Source organism: Scleropages formosus, chromosome 1 (genome assembly GCF_900964775.1).
Source record: "Scleropages formosus chromosome 1, fSclFor1.1, whole genome shotgun sequence".
Lineage (NCBI taxonomy): Eukaryota > Metazoa > Chordata > Actinopteri > Osteoglossiformes > Osteoglossidae > Scleropages > Scleropages formosus.
The window spans coordinates 11,391,922-11,411,112 of NC_041806.1; the positions used below are offsets into that span (position 1 = coordinate 11,391,922).

Here is a 19,191-nt window from a genome sequence, read left to right on the forward strand (position 1 = left end):
CGGTCCAACCCACTGTGCCACTGCGCCCCCCTTTTAAGAAATCAATAGGGAAAAAATTTTATGTTTCTGCAGTGCATGTAATCAACCAAACAGCAAATAATTTAATACTATTGTGTAACGTTTTCCAAGGGGCTTCCCCTCCAACCCCCTTTGACTGAATTACAGAGACATGTTTAGCAGAACTGCTCAGTACTGCTGTGGAGCCTAATATCACGAGGTTCTCGCTCATGCACTCACGGCTCCGAGTGTTGCGGCTCTGTGGCGGTTACTCTCACTGCCATTCCTTTGTTCCCCCATGGTCACTTACTCATGTGACTGGTGGGAAAATATCCAGAAGTGATTCTGAAGTGATAATCACATTTTCAAGAAAGTTTTCACATAATGGGGGGCGTGGTGGCGCAGTGGGTTTGACCGGGTCCTGCTCTCCGGTGGGTCTGGGGTTTGGGTCCTGCGATGGGTCCTGGGGTTTGGGTGCCTTGCGATGGACTGGCGTCCCGTCCTGGGTGTGTCTCCTCCAGCCTTGCGCCCTGTGTTGCTGGGTTGGGCTCCCCACGACCCTGCATGGGACAAGTGGTTTCAGAGAATGTGCGTGCGTGCATTTTGCCATAATAGTACAGAAGATTTTTGCTGTGATTTTATGAATGAATTCATATTGTGCGCATGACTGTGTGAAATTCTTCGCAGCTTGGTGAACTTACAGGGCTGAATGGGGCTGGACAGAGCTGAAGTATGAAGGCCCATATTGTTGTAAGCAATAGCAGTTAACACGTGGGCTCAGGGGAAACCAGTGAATGCGTAGCATTCTTTCCATATTGAGGAAGTGCTTTGGAAGCAGTCTTTGGAGGTGCAAGTTGCAGAACACTTTTGACTGAACTTGAAGTGTACAAATTAGAGCAAGAAATCACTTGCTGGTTTTGAGCCCTTTGGGCAGGCGAAGCCTTGTGCCAGGTTATGGGGCAGGGGGTGGAGGGGGGAATTGGAGAGCTGAGTGTTGGGGGTCTCTGTTGAGCGGGGAATGGAAATGGGGTCGTCCATAAACTGAATTAAGCAAGGGGCCTCCAACATGCATGACCTGAGTGCTTGAAGGAAAACCACTGCAGGAAAAAAGAAAGACAAGAAGGGTTGTTTATGGAAAGAAAGAGAAAAAGAAAGGAAATCATGGCTTCAAAACAAACCTGAATAACAGAGGCAGTGACCCAGCTTGGGGCAACACCTGCTTTTTCTGCTTTCTGGAAGAAAGAACAAGCTCAGGCAGCAGGTAGCACATTGGTTCAAGCTACCACCTTTGGACTCGAATCCAGATTTGAATCCCCTGTCATGTAGTTCCCTTGACCATGATACTTACCCTGAACTGATACAGTAAAAACTACCTCGCTGTTTAAAATTAATGTAATGGGTAAGTCAGTGTAAGTAGCTTAATGTTGTACATCATTTTGGTGAAAAGTGTCGGATTGTAAGTATGAACTTGTTGGTTCCACCAGTTCCTATCGTCTGCACTTCCTGGGGGTGAGCCATTGCATCCCACAAGTTAAGTGTAATTATTCATAGTCATTTGTACTGCTGGTTGTACTCACTGTTTCCCGATTTCCTAACTGAGTGGGTAGGAGAGTGTGTAGAGCATGTGTGTACTACAGACCACAGCCATCAGGAGACATTTACATTACATTTGAATTTATTCATTTAGCAGATGCTTTTCTCCAAAGCGACATACATCTCATAGAAAATACAATGTGTGCATTACATTAGCAGGAACAGAGGCATAGATACAGATGTGTGACTCTTAAGTGCAGTTAGTTTGTTTCTTTCCACCATATGAACCAATGTTCATCACACGTGTAGCTGCATAAAACTTTATCAGAAAGTTTGACACTTGTGAAGACTGCATGGAACCTGCCTTCCTTGTCTTGTGTTTTTTTCACGGCTTCCGGATATGCAGCATTCAAAGCGGGACTCGCCTGAATCCCACCATACTCCAAACATCATCAACATTGTCATCATCATCACAGAAAACATGCACAAAAATGTGTATACAGAAATTCAACCCCTCTGTTTTTTAACTCTCCTTTTGTTGCTTAGTTTCTGTACATTGACCCTGTCTGTTGTTAATCAGGGCCAGGCCTGCCTCAAGTTCTGCCCTGATTTGTGTACACAGAGGGGAGGGTGTCCCAGGTTTGAGCTCCGACATGCGCACGCTATTAACTCAGCAGATGAGCTGCCACGTTTGGAAACAATTAGGGGCCAATTGGTTTTGGTGGAAACAGAGCTTTGGACGGCAGGTTGATGGAAGCCATGTAGAATGCTGTGCTTCCCAAGACCAACACGTGTGTCCTGGGTCAGTTGCATGTCCTGAATGCTGCTCATCCTCTGGGCTTGAGTCCCCTGTGCTGTCCTCTGGAAGCTCCACTGTGGCGTCTTTGTCTCTGCATGGATCTTCATGGGGATATGGTTTGTATCCACTTATCTAAAATCAGCCAGCTGAACCCCATTCCAGAGAAAGCGGTTGCTCATCTGTACTTGCTGGTGGTGGGGTCTGTCTGTGTTTTGTACTCTGCCCAGAATGCTGTTGGACTGCTGTGTCCTCAGTATGATCAGGTGGAGGAAGGTACTCTGAGTCTCAGCAAAGTCTGGCTACTTTGGCAAGTGTGCACCACGGTGACCACATGTCCTTGTACAGATAGTCACCAGTGGATTGAGTTTGGATGAAAACTTTGTTAACCTATAGAGGGCAATTGCAGTAAGTTGCAGCAGTGTGAAACATACATACAAATGAAAAACATGAAGAATTAAGTAAATAAACATATGTGGACACAAGAAGGGAGTGAAACGCAGTAGTACAAAGGAAATTACTTCTACTTGAAAAATCCAGGCTTGAATTCCACCTCCTGCTTCAGTGCCTATAAGCAATACAATTGCACTGAATTTCTCCAGTAAAAATTTTAAAACACAAAAGATGTGCTCAACTTGTACTAAAAAAAGAATAACATGCCGGGGTGCTTGAAACCCCTTGTTTTATGTAAGTTTTTGAAGCAATGATGGGAGACCACACGTCAAGATGTTTTATTTGTCAGGATGGGTACATTTTGGCTGGACTCCTTTTTCAGCGTACCTGAAGAACGCTGATGCTGCAGAATTCCAGGAAGAACACATTTTTTTTTTTTTTAATGACCTCACCTTCTCACTCAGAACTGCTGAATCTCTCTCAACATTCAGAATGATGTCAAAACACATCTTTTTGAGACTCATCTCCTGGTTACTCCATAAATTTACATTATACCATTTGTCACAAATGATTTTGTATTTCCTATCAATACTACATGCAGTTACCTGTACAATACTGTATATGCTTCATTTAAACAGTCCTATAAGAAAATCTGATTGTATTTGGAGAATTGTGTGTCTGCATCTATATCTCTCTGTCTGTTGCTGAAATGCACTTTTTCTCCAGCTGGTATGTTGCTTAGGAGGAAAGAGTCAAATTAATGAATGTAACAGCTGTTGGAGCCAATGACTTCAGGTGGCTCCTTGAAGTTCCAGTGTCCATTTCTGTGGGACTTCCTTCAGAGAACCCTCACTTCCAGGACTGCTCCAGCCATCTTCATTTACTTGTTCTTTCTGTTGGACTCATCTGTACAGTTTCAGACACTTCTACATTGCTTTGTCCTTGTTTTGATTTGTCCTGTGGGAGTCTGTTCTGGTCATGACTTGTAATAACAAGGCAACTGTTCAAGCTCAATGTGTTGTGGCCCTTGTGAATGGTAACATGCAGATAAAACCAAAAAAAGCCAATCCTACAGGGATATCTTCAGAGCTGCAGGTGCCCAAGTGTGTTACCATAATATTGTGTAAGAGCTCAGCCATAACTTCTTTGTTGCTTATTTAATATTAGAAGTAAATAGTTTCCTTTTCACTGTACTGACAAAAATAATGGCTGCTGTACTGCGGGTTGTTGTCATATGCTATGTTAAATCACTTATAATTACATTTCTGGTGTTTGGCTGGTGATTTAATGGAATTTTTTGGTGATTTTTCTTCAATGTCACTGTTTACTTGACTTAACAAGCCTTCCTTTCAGCCTCTGTCGGCCCTTCCTGCATTCAGCTGCATGCCAGTGGAGTTGCTGTGGTGTAAAAGAATCCATGTATAAACAGCAGAGTGTCATGTGTATGTGTGGGTGGGGAACAGGACCTCACATCTGAAGTGTCATCAATGTGTTTACAGTTCCCCAAAATGCTGTGGACAGAGAGATGTGTAAACAAGAGGAAGTGCTGAATGGGGCATGCAGCACAGACGGAGGTCTTTGTACTCTGGTTCCAGAGTAAAGAGAGCTGAACAGCTGCTTTCATGGTGGAATGGATCTTCCTAAGGTATGTGTGTGTGTGTGTGTGTGTGTGTCTTCACAGGCCACATGTTATATGATACACACAGCTTGCTGTGCATTGGTGCTGCTGGTACATGCTGGAGTGAGTTTGCTGCTATGTACACATCTAGAGATAAGTAAAGAGTAGCACGTGCGCACGCAGCCTCATGAATTGTGTGTGTGTATGTGTGTGTGAACGTGAGTACGTGGATGCCACTGTGCTCTAGCTCTAACGAGCAGGGAGTTCATTACTTCCCCGGCCGATGGGCAGCAGCCGGGGGCAATCCTGGAGGCGAGCGCTCACACCAGCCACCTCACTCGCGTTCCCGTGCACTAATGGCTCCCAATCTACCTCTTCCTGAGTGGGGGGCTCTGACTGGCTGCGCCAAGCTACGGCCAAACTCTGGTGCTGCAGAACTGGAAAGCTATCTTTTTGCTTCAGGCACGTCATGATTTATTTAAAATTGGTGGGTCCGTGAGCTGTGCTTAATTTAAAGGAGCTTGTTTATTTGTTCTGTTCCCCCCATCACCCTGCTGTGTTATTTATCTGACTTCTTGCTCCTGCTCCCCAGTCCTTATTAAATATGAATAATGTGTTGTAGAGCTGGCAGAGTCTATTAGTAGCCTACCTGTGCGTGTGTGTGTCCGTGTGTGCATGTTAACAACTGTCACGCACCCATGGAGCTGTGTAAATGACTTCTTCCCCCCTTATGACTTTTTTTGCTCCGTAAAGTTGCTAGAAAGGAGTTGGGATACACGGCCATAGTCCCACAGTCATTAGTACTATATTTTCCCTTTTTTTTTGCTCTGAGTTGTACATCACTTTGGAGAAAATCGCAGGTGAAATGCACGTGTGTTGTTATTATCTAACCTGCACTACTAAAGCACAGTGGCCCTGTTTTTAAATATGTGTATGTCAACACCCCTGTGTTTTTGGGTTTGTATCTATGGGCTTATTGGTAAATACACAGCCATCATTCCCCTCTCAGTGTGGTTGTACCCAACTCCCTTCTTGCAGAAGACACAGGTGCCATGAGCACCTTGAGCTACACTGAATGGGGGACTGTGGGCAAGTACAGTAGCTGTGAGATTTCTGCATCCACTGCTGGATATTAACACTGAGACTGTGCCTCAGCATGTGTTCTTAACTAGCAGGGGCATTTACTACCCACCACAGTGAAGTACTGCCGACCATTTCTTCAGAAATTACGTAGTGTTCCCTTGCCTTACAAAGGCAAATTTTTCTTCAAAAACCATTTATAAGGTGAATGTTCACAAATCAAAGATGTAATCACCATTAATCTCAATAGTAAAATTTTTTTATGCCTTTGGAAAGGTCACAATCTTGAATCCCACCTGTAGCTGTACCCTTAGGTAAGGTCCCGCCCCTGGATTGCTCCAGTAAAAGCTACCCAGCTGTATAAATGGGTAAATAATTGTAAGTAGCTTAATGTTGTAAGTTGTTTTGGAGAAAAGCATCACCTGAATCAATAAATGTAATATAACATATTGTGGCGCACAGCTCTCTGGGTTCAGATAGGGCGAAGAAGGACACACAGGAGGCGTTCATAACGAACGTTTTATTAGAACACCGGCATACAGGGAAATAATGCTCTCAGTCTGAGGATCCCATTTCCTCAAGGACCTGTGCCTCAAGCCAGCCTTCCAGGCCTGCTTAGCGCCCCCAGGCTTTCTCCCTTCTCAGCGGGAAACACTGTCACCCCATTATTTCTCCCCTAAGTCCCCCCAGTGGTTGAACACTATATTTACAATTTTTCCATAATCCAACTATGTACAATAGACCCGTTTCCTGCTCAAACTTACGGTAACGCGGGTTGTTATATTGCTCCCCGTCAAGAAAGATAGCAGCATCCCTGCTGCTGCCAGCCCCACAAATTTCTCACTGTCCAGCGCTGTCTCTTACGTGCCTCCGGCTGTGACTGCAGGTCCCAGATGCTCAGTGCTGGTTATTGGGGACGGGGACAATAAAAGAAGCTCGCCATGGTGGCACTCTCGGGGTCGAGGCAGCCATCTTCGCCCCTTGTTCACCCGGCCTTGGTCCTAGCACAGCTCTTTTCCACACAGATGGCACGTACCAGGTTTAGTGGCTCCCATGTGGTTTTTGCCAACCACTTTGTACTCCCTGCAGCTGACTGGCTTTTGTTGGTTTTGTCAGGTCGGCTCTCCGCAGCCGCTCTGCGCTGTCCCAGCTCCGTTGTCGGGGCGAACATCCCTCTTGCGCGCCTGGCCCTCTTGCCCCATCTCCCGTTGCTTGGCCACCTTTCGGCAGAGGACCCTGGCAAGCCGCCCTGCTCGCTGCATGCTGAGTCCACTGCAACGCTCATGAAACCAGCTCCCTCTGTTTGCGTAGCCCTCCTGCTTTTGCGGCGTTTGCACCATTGTGCTGCCCTTTCTTCAGAAAGCTCATCGGAGCTTCAGGCAGGCTGGGTGCTTTCTCCATGAAAGGGGCGATATCTTTGCCTGTGAGTGAATTTGCGTTTGAAGATTTGCTCACCTTGGCTACATAGCCCTGCCTGTCTGTCATCGAGATACACTGTTCTGCAGCACGTTGCCCGACATCTTCAGGAAAGCGTCACTCTCTGCAGGGCAACTTTCCTCAGCACCTGCACTCGGCCGTGGTTTGCTGCCTCTTCCTGCTTCTTCTACCCTGGCCTCAGGGAGACCCCACTCAACCTGCTCGCCTCTCTCCAGCGGCACCTCACAGCTTTTCAGTATTCGCCATAGCCTGCACTTCCTTAGGGTCTCCCTGGACACCTGTGCTTCGTGACAGCTTCTCTGCCTCGACTTCCACCGTGCAGACTCTTCTTCGCTGGGCGCCGTGCTTTCACGCCGCTGGCTTCTTTCTTCGCATCGTTTTCTCCTTCCTCGCCTTTGGTGTTCCACAGCTCCTGAGTCCAGTCTCTCATCGTCCTGCCCCATCCCACTACTGACATCAGTGTGGCGCGCAGCACTCTGGGTTCGGATGGGGTGAAGAAAGACACACACAGGCAGCGTTCATAACAAATATTTTATTAAAACACCGACACCCAGGAAAATAATGCTCTTGGTCCAAGGCCCCCTTTCCTCAACGACCTGTGCCTCAAGCCAGCCTTTCCAGCCTGCTTAGCGCCCCCAAGCTTTCTCCATTCTCTCTGGGAAACACTCACCCCATTATTCTCCCCATAAGTCCCCACAGTGCTCGAACACTTTATTTACAATTTTCCCATAATCCAACTATGTATAATAGTTCAAGTTGTTTTTATTGTCATTCATCTATATAGCTTGTATACAGTGGAACAAAATGTCGTTTCTCCAGAGACCATGGTGCAACACAGAATAGGAGTACACGACAGTAAATAAATATACAGGACAGGACGTGGACTGTAGGGAGTTTGTAGTGTTATGGAGTCATGTTGGGTTAGCTGTTTGACTGTGCCAGGTGAGCATTGGGGGGCAGCAGGGTGTTGAATAATCTGACTGCCTCAGGGAAGAAACTGTTCCAGAGTCTGCTGGTGGTTTCATGGATGCTCCTGTACCTTTTGCCAGATGACAAGAGGGCGAAGAGTCCATGAGAGGAGTGAGAGGGGTCGTCTACAATGTTGGTGGCTTTGGGGATGCAGCGGTTTTTGTACGAGGTGTCAGTGGTGGGTGGAAGAACTCTGATGATCTTTTCAGCTGTACTCACAACTCGGTCTAGGGTCTTGCGGTCAGACAGTGTGCAATTCCTGTATCACACAGTGAGAGAGCTGGTTAGGATGCTCTCTATCATCCCACTGTAGAAGGTGGTGAGGATGGGAGGGGGGAGTTTGGCTCTCCTCAACCTCCGTAAGAACTAGAAGTTCTGTTGGGCCTTCTTGGCTAGGCAGGTGGTGTTGAGAGTCCAGGAGAGGTCCTCCATCATGTGCACACCAAGAAACTTGGAGCTTTTGACTTTCTCCACAGTTGTTCCATTGATATGCAGTGGTGAGTGGTCTACTCGGGTCCTCCTGAAGTCAACAATCATTTCTTTAGTGTTATCAACATTAAGAGATAGATTGTTGTCTCTACACCATTCTGCAAGCTGGTTCACCTCCTCTATGAATGCTGACTCATCATTGTTGCTGATGAGGCCCACAACTGTAGTGTCGTCAGCAAATTTGATGATATGATTTGAACTGTACTTTGCAGCACAGTCATGAGTCAGCAGGGTAAACAGCAGTGGACTGACCAGGCAGCCCTGGGGAGCACCGGTGTTCAGTGTGGTGGTGCTGGAGGTGGTGTTGCTAATCCTGACGGACTGGGGTCTCCCAGTCAAAAAGTCCAGGATCCAGTTGCAGAGGGAGGTGGTAAGACCCAGCAGGCTCAGCTTAGTTATCAATTTCCGAGGGATGATTGGGTTGAATGCTGAACTGAAATGAATGAACAGCATCCTTACATAGTTGTCCTTTTTGTCCATATGGGTCAGAGAAAGGTGGATGGTAGCAGATATGGCATCTTCTGTTGAATGGTTGGGATGGTAGGCATACTAGAATGGGTCCAGTGTGGTTGGAAGACTGCTCTTTATGTGTTTCATGACTATCCGCTCAAAGCCCTTCATCATGACAGGTGTGAGTGCAGCCGGTCTGTAGTCATTCAGGGGAGGACACATATGATTTCTTCGGCACAGGGGTAATGGTGGTTGTCTTGAAGCACACAGGGACAACTGCCTGGCTAAGGGAAATGTTGAAGATGTCCGTGAAGACATCTGCAAGCTGAACAGCACATTCCTTGATTACCTGGCCAGGTATGTTGTCAGGACATGCAGCTTTCTGTGGGTTATTTCTGGACAGAGTCTTCCTGACATCTACTGCAGACAGATAAAGCACCTGGTCAGTGGGAGTTGGGGTGGTTTTACCTGCTGACATGTTGTTCTGTGCTTCGAACAATGCATTAAAATCATTCAACACGTCTGGGACCAAGACATCACCATCACAGACAAATGATGTAGCTTTGTAGTCAGTGATGACCTGAATGCCTCACCACATGTGCTTTGTCTGAACTGTCTGAACCACTTGTCCCATTCAGGGTCGCGGGGAACTGGAGCCTAACCCGGCAACGCAGGCGTAAGGCTGGAGGGGACACACCCAGGACAGGACGGCAGTATATGCGCTTTGTGTCCGTGGAATTTAGGAAATGGTGGCAGATTCTTCCTGTGTAGTTGCACTTTGCTTCTTTGATAGCCTGGGCTCTTGGTGTGCGGTAGGCTGCCTTGTCGTGAGACCTGAAGGTAGTGTCTCAGGTTTTCCGCAGTGAGCGAGTGAGCGCACCTCAGCAGTCATCCATGGTATCAGGTTTGCACGTGTGGTGATGGTCTTGAAGGAAGTCACGTCACCTATACACTTCCTGATGTAACCAGTCATTGATTCTGTGTATTCCTCCAAGTCTTTGGTGTTATGGTATGTAGCAGCTTCTCTGAACATATTCCAGTCTGTGTGTTCAAAGCAGTCATGAAGTACTGAGATGGCTCCCGCAGACCGGGTTCTCACCTGTTTCAGGACTGGTTTGGCACGTTTCAAAAGTGGTTTGTATGCTGGGATTAGCATAACAGTGATGTGGTCCGAGCAACCGAGGTGGGGGCGGGGTGCAGCCTTGTAAGCACCGTGAATGTTTGTGTAAACAAGGTTTAAAGTGTTTGTACGACAGGTTGCGAAATCAACATGCTGGTGGAATTTTTGGCAGCACTGATTTCAGATTTGCGTGGTTAAAGTTCCCGGTGACAACAAAAAATCAGGCGGGATGTGCAATCTATAAATTGGTGATAGCCTTGTAGAGTTTGCTTAGCGCTTCCCTTGCGTTAGCACCAGGTGGAATGTACACCGCAACAATGAGCATGGCGGTGAACTCTCTGGGCAAGTACTATGGCTGGCACTTCACAATCATAAACTCCACCAGCGATGAACAGTAGTTAGAGACCACAACAGCATTCCTGCACCATTCATTCTCTGTGTAAACACACAGACCACCGCTGCGACTCTTACCAGACAGTGCTGCTGTTCTGTCGGCGTGATGTGCGATTAGCCCGGCTAGCTGTTCGGAGTGCTGTCGTTGAACCATGCTTCCATAAAAAGGAGAACACAGCAATCCCTGACTTTGTACTGGGTAGTTAGCTGTAGTCTGTGGAAGTCCAGTTTATTGTTGAGAGAGCGAACATTGGAGAGGAGAATGGATGGTAGAGCCGAGCGACTAGGGTTAGCCTTTAGTCTAGCACGAATGCCAGCTCACTTACCGCGTTTCCGCTGCCTCACACACCGTTTCCGGTGCCCTCTATCCCGGACCGGGGCATCAGGCAATCCCGTGGTCCTAGGGCCTGGAGCCCAATAGACCCATTTCCCGCTCAAACTTACGGTAATGTGGGTCCTTATAATATCACCAAGTCCCATTATAATGAACACGATTTCTGATGTATTTCACATTAATTGTCAACACATAACAGTGCAGTCTCCCTTGATCAATTATTATATAATATTGTATAACTGTCTACCTGTAAGGGGGTGCGGTGGCGCAGTGGGTTGGACCACGGTCCTGCTCTCCAGTAGGTCTGGGGTTCGAGTCCCGCTTGGGGTGCCTTGTGACGGACTGGCGTCCCGTCCTGGGTGTGTTCCCTCCCCCTCCGGCCTTACGCCCTGTGTTACCGGGTAGGCTCCGGTTCCCCGCGACCCCGTATGGGACAAGCGGTTCCGAAAGTGTGTGTGTGTCTACCTGTAATCATTCAGCTCTTTCATACCTGTTAAATACTGCACACTTAACATATCGTCACATATGATAGTCAGTGTTTAATATGCTAATACAACATTTAATGCAAAAACAAAGCAGAACAGTAAAGACTATGGAGATCAATGAAAACACTGAAAATGAACTGATACTCAGAACAAGTTAACATGGTTTGGACAGCCCAAATTGGGCTGTGATTGCTGGGCTTATAACAAGTGGAATTAGTAAACAAGGACTAATGGAGGTTGTGAACTCAATGCAGCACAAGCCAAACTAATGCTAAAACTGGTTCACTACCTGTTAAAATCCACATCATCAAGGATCATGCTGTTGATGAAACACTGCAAAGAAAATCATAAAATTATATGGCAAGACAGGGTTGTTCAAAGGTACATCTGCTGAACTTCGGTAGACGCCAGCATCTTCTTGTACACAATACACAGCAGCATGGTCGTATTCAAAGAACTGCCCTTGGCAAAGTCCCAAGTGTAATCTTACAGCTGATAGCATAGTAATTAGAGCTACTGCCTTTGGCTCCCAAAGTTGCATGTTTGCTCCCTACCTCTGGCTGTAGTACTGTTGAACAAGGTACTTACCCTACATTGCTCCATTTATATTACCCAGCTGTATAAATGGGTGAATATTTGTAACCTTGTCATAACTGTAATCTCAACATTGTAAGTTGCTTTGGAGAAAAGGATCAGCTAAATGAATAAATGTAAATTGCTTCAGCTACAAACCTCATTGGCTCCATGTATTGCAAGTTTTTTAAGATACAAACATTTTTAAGTTTATTTATTTTTCTTTGTTGTTCTTTTTTCTGATATTTACCTTTTTATTTGTGAATGTGACCTGTATTTCCGCATGTGAACAGAATAGCAACGGAACAGGACTGGAGAGCCACTATCATTCTGCTTGCTTCCATTCTGCTTGTTTACATTTTGTGACTGGTGCTTGTGACTGTCCATAAAACTTTGCACAGGTTTATGGGAATCATCAATAATCAGCACTGAAGTCTTACAGACGTTTTTATTTGCTATAGCTATATCCAAGATTTTTACATAAACTTGTTTTCCTTGAACTTTTCTTGATTTTCTAGATAATAAAGCTGAAACTGGTCAGTAGCTAACAAACATTCAATATGCTTACCTGATGGACGAGTCACTAGTCAGCATTGAAATGATTTATTTTTCAGAATTTTAAACAACTTTTAAATTCGGTGTGGCTTGAAGTTATTTCTTAAAAAAAAATAGAAGTGTTACAGTAAAATGAACTCATGTTCTGTCCAAGGTGTACCCTGCCTGGCACCCTTTGCTTCCAGAATAGGCTCTGAACCATTGTGACCTTGTATTGGACAAGTGGTCATTCATGATGGCTGGATGCATGGAATTGGGGGCGGCGCCTGAGTGGTGTAAGAGGATATGGGTTTGATCCCCACTCAGTCCATGTGGAGTCTGTATGTTCTCCCTGTGTCTCTGTGGCTTTCTTCCCCAGGGGCATAGCCAGAACTTTTTTTCAGGGGTGGCCAGGTAAGACCCAGTGATTTCATTGGGGTGGCCAAAAAAAAAAAAATCACAACTGACTGTGACATGCTGTACCAAAAGCAAATTCTACGGACAGAAATTGTATAAATTCTACAGAATTTATTACAAATGTACACAAGAAATTAGTGACAGTACTTAGAAATGTCTGTTAAAACATCATAATATCATTTGATACGATCCTTATTCTACATTATTTGTATATTTAGATGCTAATGATACAAATTGGGTATTGGAAATTATTTTTTTTAATGTTTGCAGATACAACTTGTGTAACCTACATACCTGGTGGGCTGTGTTTTTGCTCATCTCTGATTCTTGTCTTATGTGTGTTGTCTCTGTAGAGCTTCTCCACAAGGTCCTTCTTGGAGTGTATCTCTTCTTCCTCTTGTCACTCTTAGCAGCATACATTTCCCCTGCTTCTTCCCTCTCTGTACCATTCATTTCCCTGCCTCCTTGTCTTCTTCAGTTTTACTGCTACTAGTCCTCAGTTTGTAAAAAAGGAAAGTATCTTCCTAGCTTCCCCTGTTTCCTTTTCATGCTCTCTACACAGTTTTTAGAGACACACCTATCAAGAAACACTTTTATTATTATTAATTTGAATAGCTACTTACAAAAAACAGTGACAGCGTGTGATAACGTTTTATGTGCGGTAACATGATTAGTTTTAAAAATTAGCTGGCTATCAGTTGCAATAACTTTAGCTAACATTAGCTAAGTTATGCGATATTTAATTGTAAGCTAAAATTTATTTCTCATGATTAAACATCCCAGTACCCCAACTTTAACAAACTTTCACGAAATGAAATGTAAGTAAACAACACTGATTTTACTCTCCTGAACACCGTATGCCCTTGCATTGCTCACTTGCGCTGGACTTGGCTGCAGTAACGGTCCCAAAATTGAATTTTACCGCTCTGCTTCTCCCTCCTACACACAGAGGTTTTCACTGTGCCGGCGGTTCGCAGCTTTTCAGCCAAATAGCGCTGCACACCATGTGCGTCATACAAGTTTGAGCAGTGAAAAAAGTCACCTGTCAGTGTGGTCAGAGTGTTTTGCACAACAGGGGTGGCCAGAGGAGTGGCCAAGCTTTAGTCAGGGGTGGTACTGGCCACCCATGGCCACCATGTAGCTACGCCCCTGTATCTTCCCACAGTCCAAAGACGTGCTGTTCAGGTTCACCCATAGTGTGTGAGTTACAGAGAGAGTGTATTCCACTGATGTATGGGTAAGTGACTGTAAGTAGTGTACAGTACTAGTAGTGTAAGTTACCTTGGTAAATGAGGTGTGTGGGCTGATAACACTATGTAGTATCCATTGGAAGTCACTTCGGAGAAAAACGTCTGTATGTAAATGTTTCAGAGCATTTTTTTTTAAATTTAATATAGCATATTTAAGTTTTTTAAATGAATATCTCTTTAATAAGTAAAGGGACATCTGTATTATGCAGGGTTTATTCACTACTTAGTGGTAAATGTGACTTTGGAGTTAAAAATAAGCTGAGTTATGAACAGACTTCTAGTCCCAGTTGTGACTGTAAGTGTAGGAGCCAATGTAATTGTGTGATTGTGTAGCTATACAATTAATAAAGTCCCTTCCTTCCTGCGCAATCATGCAGACAGGTTTAGCTACTTGATATGGAGTGAAGGAATATGGGCATAAAAACAAACCTCCACCTCCACACAGACAGCCTCAGAGGCTACAAATACTTAACAAACAGCTCATAATGCAAAGTAGTTCTACTTGTGTTTTACTCAAAGAGACAACTTTGAACAACCTTTAAAGTGGAATAATCAGCTCAGAGAAGATGGTCTAAAGCAAAGCTTGTTTTTTTTCTTTAAATGCTTTGGTACAAAAATGTCCCATAATGTGTCTCGCTCTACCCCACAGAACTACAAGGAGGAAGAGGACATCACTCTGTTTTAACGTGTGAAGACTGGCAGGGGGCCCCTGGTGCCCAACTGGGAAGTACCGTTCCTCCACAATGAGGGCGTACGACAGAGAGAAAGAAAGCGAGAGAGAGAGACACTCTGGCAGGGCTCTGTGCTGATCTTTGATGAAGACAAATGGCTGCTTTCTTGCTACTAATTCCTTGTAGTAGAAGTGCAGAAGATGGGGTCAGAGTGGGTGCTCTATTGTCAGGCGTGCTCTAAGCTGACACGTCTGTCTACCCTGGAGCACATGTGGCTGCTTGACCTGTTTTTCCCCTGGTAAGCAGCAGGTGGCGGAGTGTGTATGGACCACGACTTGGAATCACATTGTTTCTTATTCACGCTCTCCATGGCAACATTGTATTCCAGGCATTCATTCAGTATAAATGAGTGTAACTGTGTGTGCTGTTTAGAATTAATACTGGTAAACTATGAAGCAGCAATGGTAAATATACTGGTACCTCACTATGAACAGCTTTGAATTTTCAAAGAACCATTTTTATTTTATTCACTTTTAATGACAAGGCAGCACAGAGACACAGCAGGTATAGAGTTGCAACCTCATAGCACTTGGTCTGTATGGGTGTAAGCTGAAATACAGCTCAGTCATGTTCTTCTCGTGTCCACTTGGATTTCTTCCCATAGTCCAAAGACATTGCAGTTCAGGAGGATTGCTGAATTACCTGTAGTGAGTGTGTGTGGGGCTGTCCTCCTATCCAGGGTGTACACCCCCTCAGCCTTGTGCCCAGCGATTTTAGGATAGGCTCTGGATCTTTGCAACCCTGACAAGGACAAATGGTTAATGAAAGAGAATGAGTGAGCAAGTATTTTTTAATTGGATATTTTCTTAATTTGTTTATTTTCCAACTCTTCTGTGTGTAAGGGGGGCATGGTGGTGCAGCAGCTTGGCCAGGTCCCGTTCTCTGACGGGTCTAAGGTTCGAGTCCTGCTTGGGGTGCCTTGCGACGGACTGGCGTCCAGTCCTGGGTGTGTCCCCTCCCCCTCCAGCCTCGCACCCTGTATTGTCTTGTTAAACTCTGGTTTGCCGCAGCCCCGCTTGGAACAAGCGGTTTCTGACAGTGTGTGTGTGTGTATATTTGTGTCTTCTGCGTATAGCTGACATGGAGGAGGCTGGATCCAAGTGCAGGATCATTTAATCAGAACCAAGGGAACAGTTTCAGCAGTCCAGGCGGGATATCACCATGGTCTGGACCAGAAGCTTTATAGAGTTTGTTGTCAGAAGGGTGGGTCCTACGGATGTTATATCTGATATATATATGTGATATCCTGCCTGGACTACTGCAACTGTCTTCTGTCTCATCTTCCGGCCTCTAAGATCAGACCTCTCCGGTTGATACAGAATGCTGCTGAACGAGTTTTCTTTCACCTCTCAAAGAATCCTCATGTATCCCCGCTCTTCGTCATTCTCTGTAGCTGCCTGCATCAAATTCAAGATACTAGTTTTGACCTACAGAGACAGATCTGCTTCCAGGTATCTACAAGCCCTCATCGCTCAGTATGCCTCAACCAGACTGTTGCATTCCCCTGTCTATGCCTGCTACAGGTTTCATGCACTACAGGTCTGAAATCAAAAGCACAAAGGTTTTTGGTTCTCCCTCCAAGGTGTCTGAATGACCTCCCTTTTCACACTCAGTACTGCTGAATCTTTGTCAGCATTCAAGAAGGGTTTCAAAACTCATCTCTTTAAGATTAACTTCTCTCCTGATTTCAGACGTGTACTATGTTATCCGTTAAAAAAGCCTCTTTATGCAGTTACTCGAGTAATGTATACTGGTATATACAGTGGTACAGTAGTCCCCCCTTATCTGCGGGTGATATGCTCCAAGACCCTAGTGGATCCCTGAAACCGCGAATACTACCGAACCCTACATATAGTATGTTTTTTCCCATACAGAAGAAGAAAAAAAACAGCTAAGGACCAATGCCCAGGTCCTCATAAGTATTGATTTTTTAAATAAAACTTTTTTTTTATGTAAAGGGGTTACTTGAACACAAGCACTGCTATAGCACGACAGTCGATCTGATAACCAAGATGACTACTAAGTGACTAACCAGCAGTGTAGCATGCCGAGGCTGCCCGGGAAGGCGGCGGCGACAGGGGCAAAGCAGCCACAGCTGGGGCTGATTACACTCCCTATTTCTTCCCCGGTGCCCAGCAGTAGAGAGAAGAGACCGAGGAGGAGAATGAGACAAACCCGATCCCAGACGACGCCCGTGTCCCGACCGACCCGGCTCTCCCAGCCCCCCTGACCTGCACAAAACCTCATCCCACCTGTTCCCTGGTCTCCCTTTTCCATCCCCTTTCTTCTCCCTGCTGTAAGGGCAAATAAAAGTCTTCACCAATGGGCAACTGCACTTCTTGTCTCCTGCCTTGTCTGTTACAAGCGGATAGCATATACAGTGTGGATATGCTGGACAAGGGGATGATTCACATCTTGGGCGGGACAGCTTGAGATTTCATCACTCTATTCAGAACGGTGCGCAATTTAAAAATTATGAATAGTTTATTTCATACCTGAAAGCCATAAGGTGCAGAGCTCTGAAATCTATAATGAGACTTCAGAAATAGAGAATGGCATCAAAGTAGTGGGCAACAGGTGGCGTAGTGGTCAGAGCGGGTGACTTTGGGCTCCAGTTGCTGGTTTCAATCAAGTCTCCTGATGTAGTACCCTTGACGAATGTGCTCTCCCTGAATTGCTCAAGTAAAAAACTACATAAATGACAAATTTATTGTCAAGTTTAACATTGTAAATCAATTTGGAGAAAAGCATCAGCTTAATGAGTAAATTTAAATGTGATGCCACTCCAGTCCGTTTCTTAACACTTTTAAGTGAGATAAAATGGGTTCCCGACAGATTCAAGAATCAAGGTAATGCCACTCAGTCTGTAACATGATAAAAAGTTTAGCCCAAAATCTATGAGTAAAGCTGTAGGACACTTCTTGTTTTTTTTTTTTTTTTAACTGGGTGGTTATTTCCTTCCCCTCCTCCTCTTTGATAACAGCTTTGTCAGAGTAAGAAGACCATAAGAATGAGAGATGAGGCTTGGTCTCCTGCTAGCCTGTACCCCCTTGCTCCATCGACAGTCCTTGCCTATCTCTGTGTGCATACATTCTATCGCTGTTGGCCCACTTTGAATAGCTAAAATGTTTCCCCCTTTGGGCAGAGGAAAAATGTCATTGCAGACTTTTTGATGTAGAAGCTTCTTAATATGAAGCTGAAAAGTTCTCCTTTAGGGGTAACTTCTTTCTGAACCCAGTATAAATTTTACTTCCCACAATGTGCTTCTCCATGACTTGGAACATCAGGTGACACCTGCTTTCAGATGGGACCGCGATAGCTGTTTTAGTGGTTGGGGGCCATTGAAACTTGCAGTCATTCATTAATTTTAGCCTTATGGGTGTGGGGGGTGGGGCTGCGTGAGTGTGTGTACATGACAGTGTGTGTGGTTGGAGTGTTTCAACATGTTAATAATGCAGACAGAAGCAGGAATGAAACATAGTATTGCTGGCTTTTACTACTTTGTCTGCCTTCCCGCCTACAAAGGCACATCACGCGATGGTGTGGGTTCACTTGGCTCACAGAGAAGGCAGACAAAAAGAATGTTGAAATATCTGTTATACTGCAAATCATTTTCCCTTTAAACCCCTTGTTTGTGATTATGATTTTATTTTAGGTCCTCATGTGCTGAACTCTTGGGCTGTTTTTCAGGGCATTGACTCTAGTGGCTCTCCTTGCCAATGGTTCTGCTTATGCTCCGTTACTTTGTCGTGTAAAATAGGAAATTTTTAATTTGCTTTTGCTTCTGTGGTTGCTGTTTTATTTCCTTACATAGTGTTACTATTGCTGCTGCCTGCTTGTTCTAGTGCATATCACAAGGCAATTTCCACCATGTGGTGAAGATTATGGCAAAAGAGTTGTGCCAAACTGGAGTGGAATTTTTATTATTACAATTTTGGCAAGTTTAATCCTATTTCATCTGTGCTTTGATATCAAATAGGATGAAATTGGTAGCTTTTGGTATACCTTGGTATATTAGTAGGTATTACAAAGTGTGCCCTGTGATTGATCATATATGATAACTGTAGTCCTCATCTTAAACCCTTCATTAATGTTATACGTGCAGCACAACTGTACATGAACCCTGATGCAGGGAATTTGAGCTCTACTTCCTTTCTAAATCTCCAGCTGAAAATATAACTCCCAGCACAGATTTTAGCAATGAGTAGGGCAGTAATTAGGGCTGTAGCCTTGGAATCTGAAACTTTGGGGTTCAAATCCCCTTCCTGTTGTAGCTTTCCTAGTCAAAGTACTTATCTTGAACCAATACAGTAAGAACACCTTGCTGTATAAATGGATAAATCATTGTAAAGTTGATTATCTAACATTGTAGGTCACCTTTGACAGGAGTTTCTGGTAAATAATAACAGTAATAGTAATGGGAAAACAGGTAGTGTAGTGATTAGAGTCGTTGCCTAGCAATGAAGACTTAGTCAGCTCAGTGTAGTATAAAATAAGGATAAATGCAATCAAGTACAATTCAGCTCGTGGTATATTTTCCGTTGGAGGTGCGTTGCTGCTGTTCGTGGTGTTTCTGGTAAGTGTAGTTGTTT

At 44.9% G+C, this 19,191-nt stretch overlaps 1 long non-coding RNA gene across 9 annotated transcripts in view; it reads left to right on the top strand.

Moving 5' to 3' along the window:
- Window positions 1-17,053, top strand: part of LOC108934812 (uncharacterized) — a 29,491-nt gene extending 12,438 nt beyond the window's left edge. For 5 of the 9 annotated variants that reach the window (XR_001966160.1, XR_001966161.1, XR_001966159.1 and 2 more), the window contains 2 exons: window positions 4,219-4,364; window positions 14,518-15,457. This is a non-coding gene — a long non-coding RNA (uncharacterized LOC108934812). Of the gene's footprint in view, window positions 1-4,218; window positions 4,365-14,517; window positions 15,458-15,674; window positions 15,694-15,992; window positions 16,472-16,735 lie in introns of those variants that run through there. The other 4 variants (XR_001966164.1, XR_001966165.1, XR_003798296.1 and 1 more) reach the window with 4 other exon arrangements.
- Window positions 17,054-19,191: the final 2,138 nt, after the last annotated feature.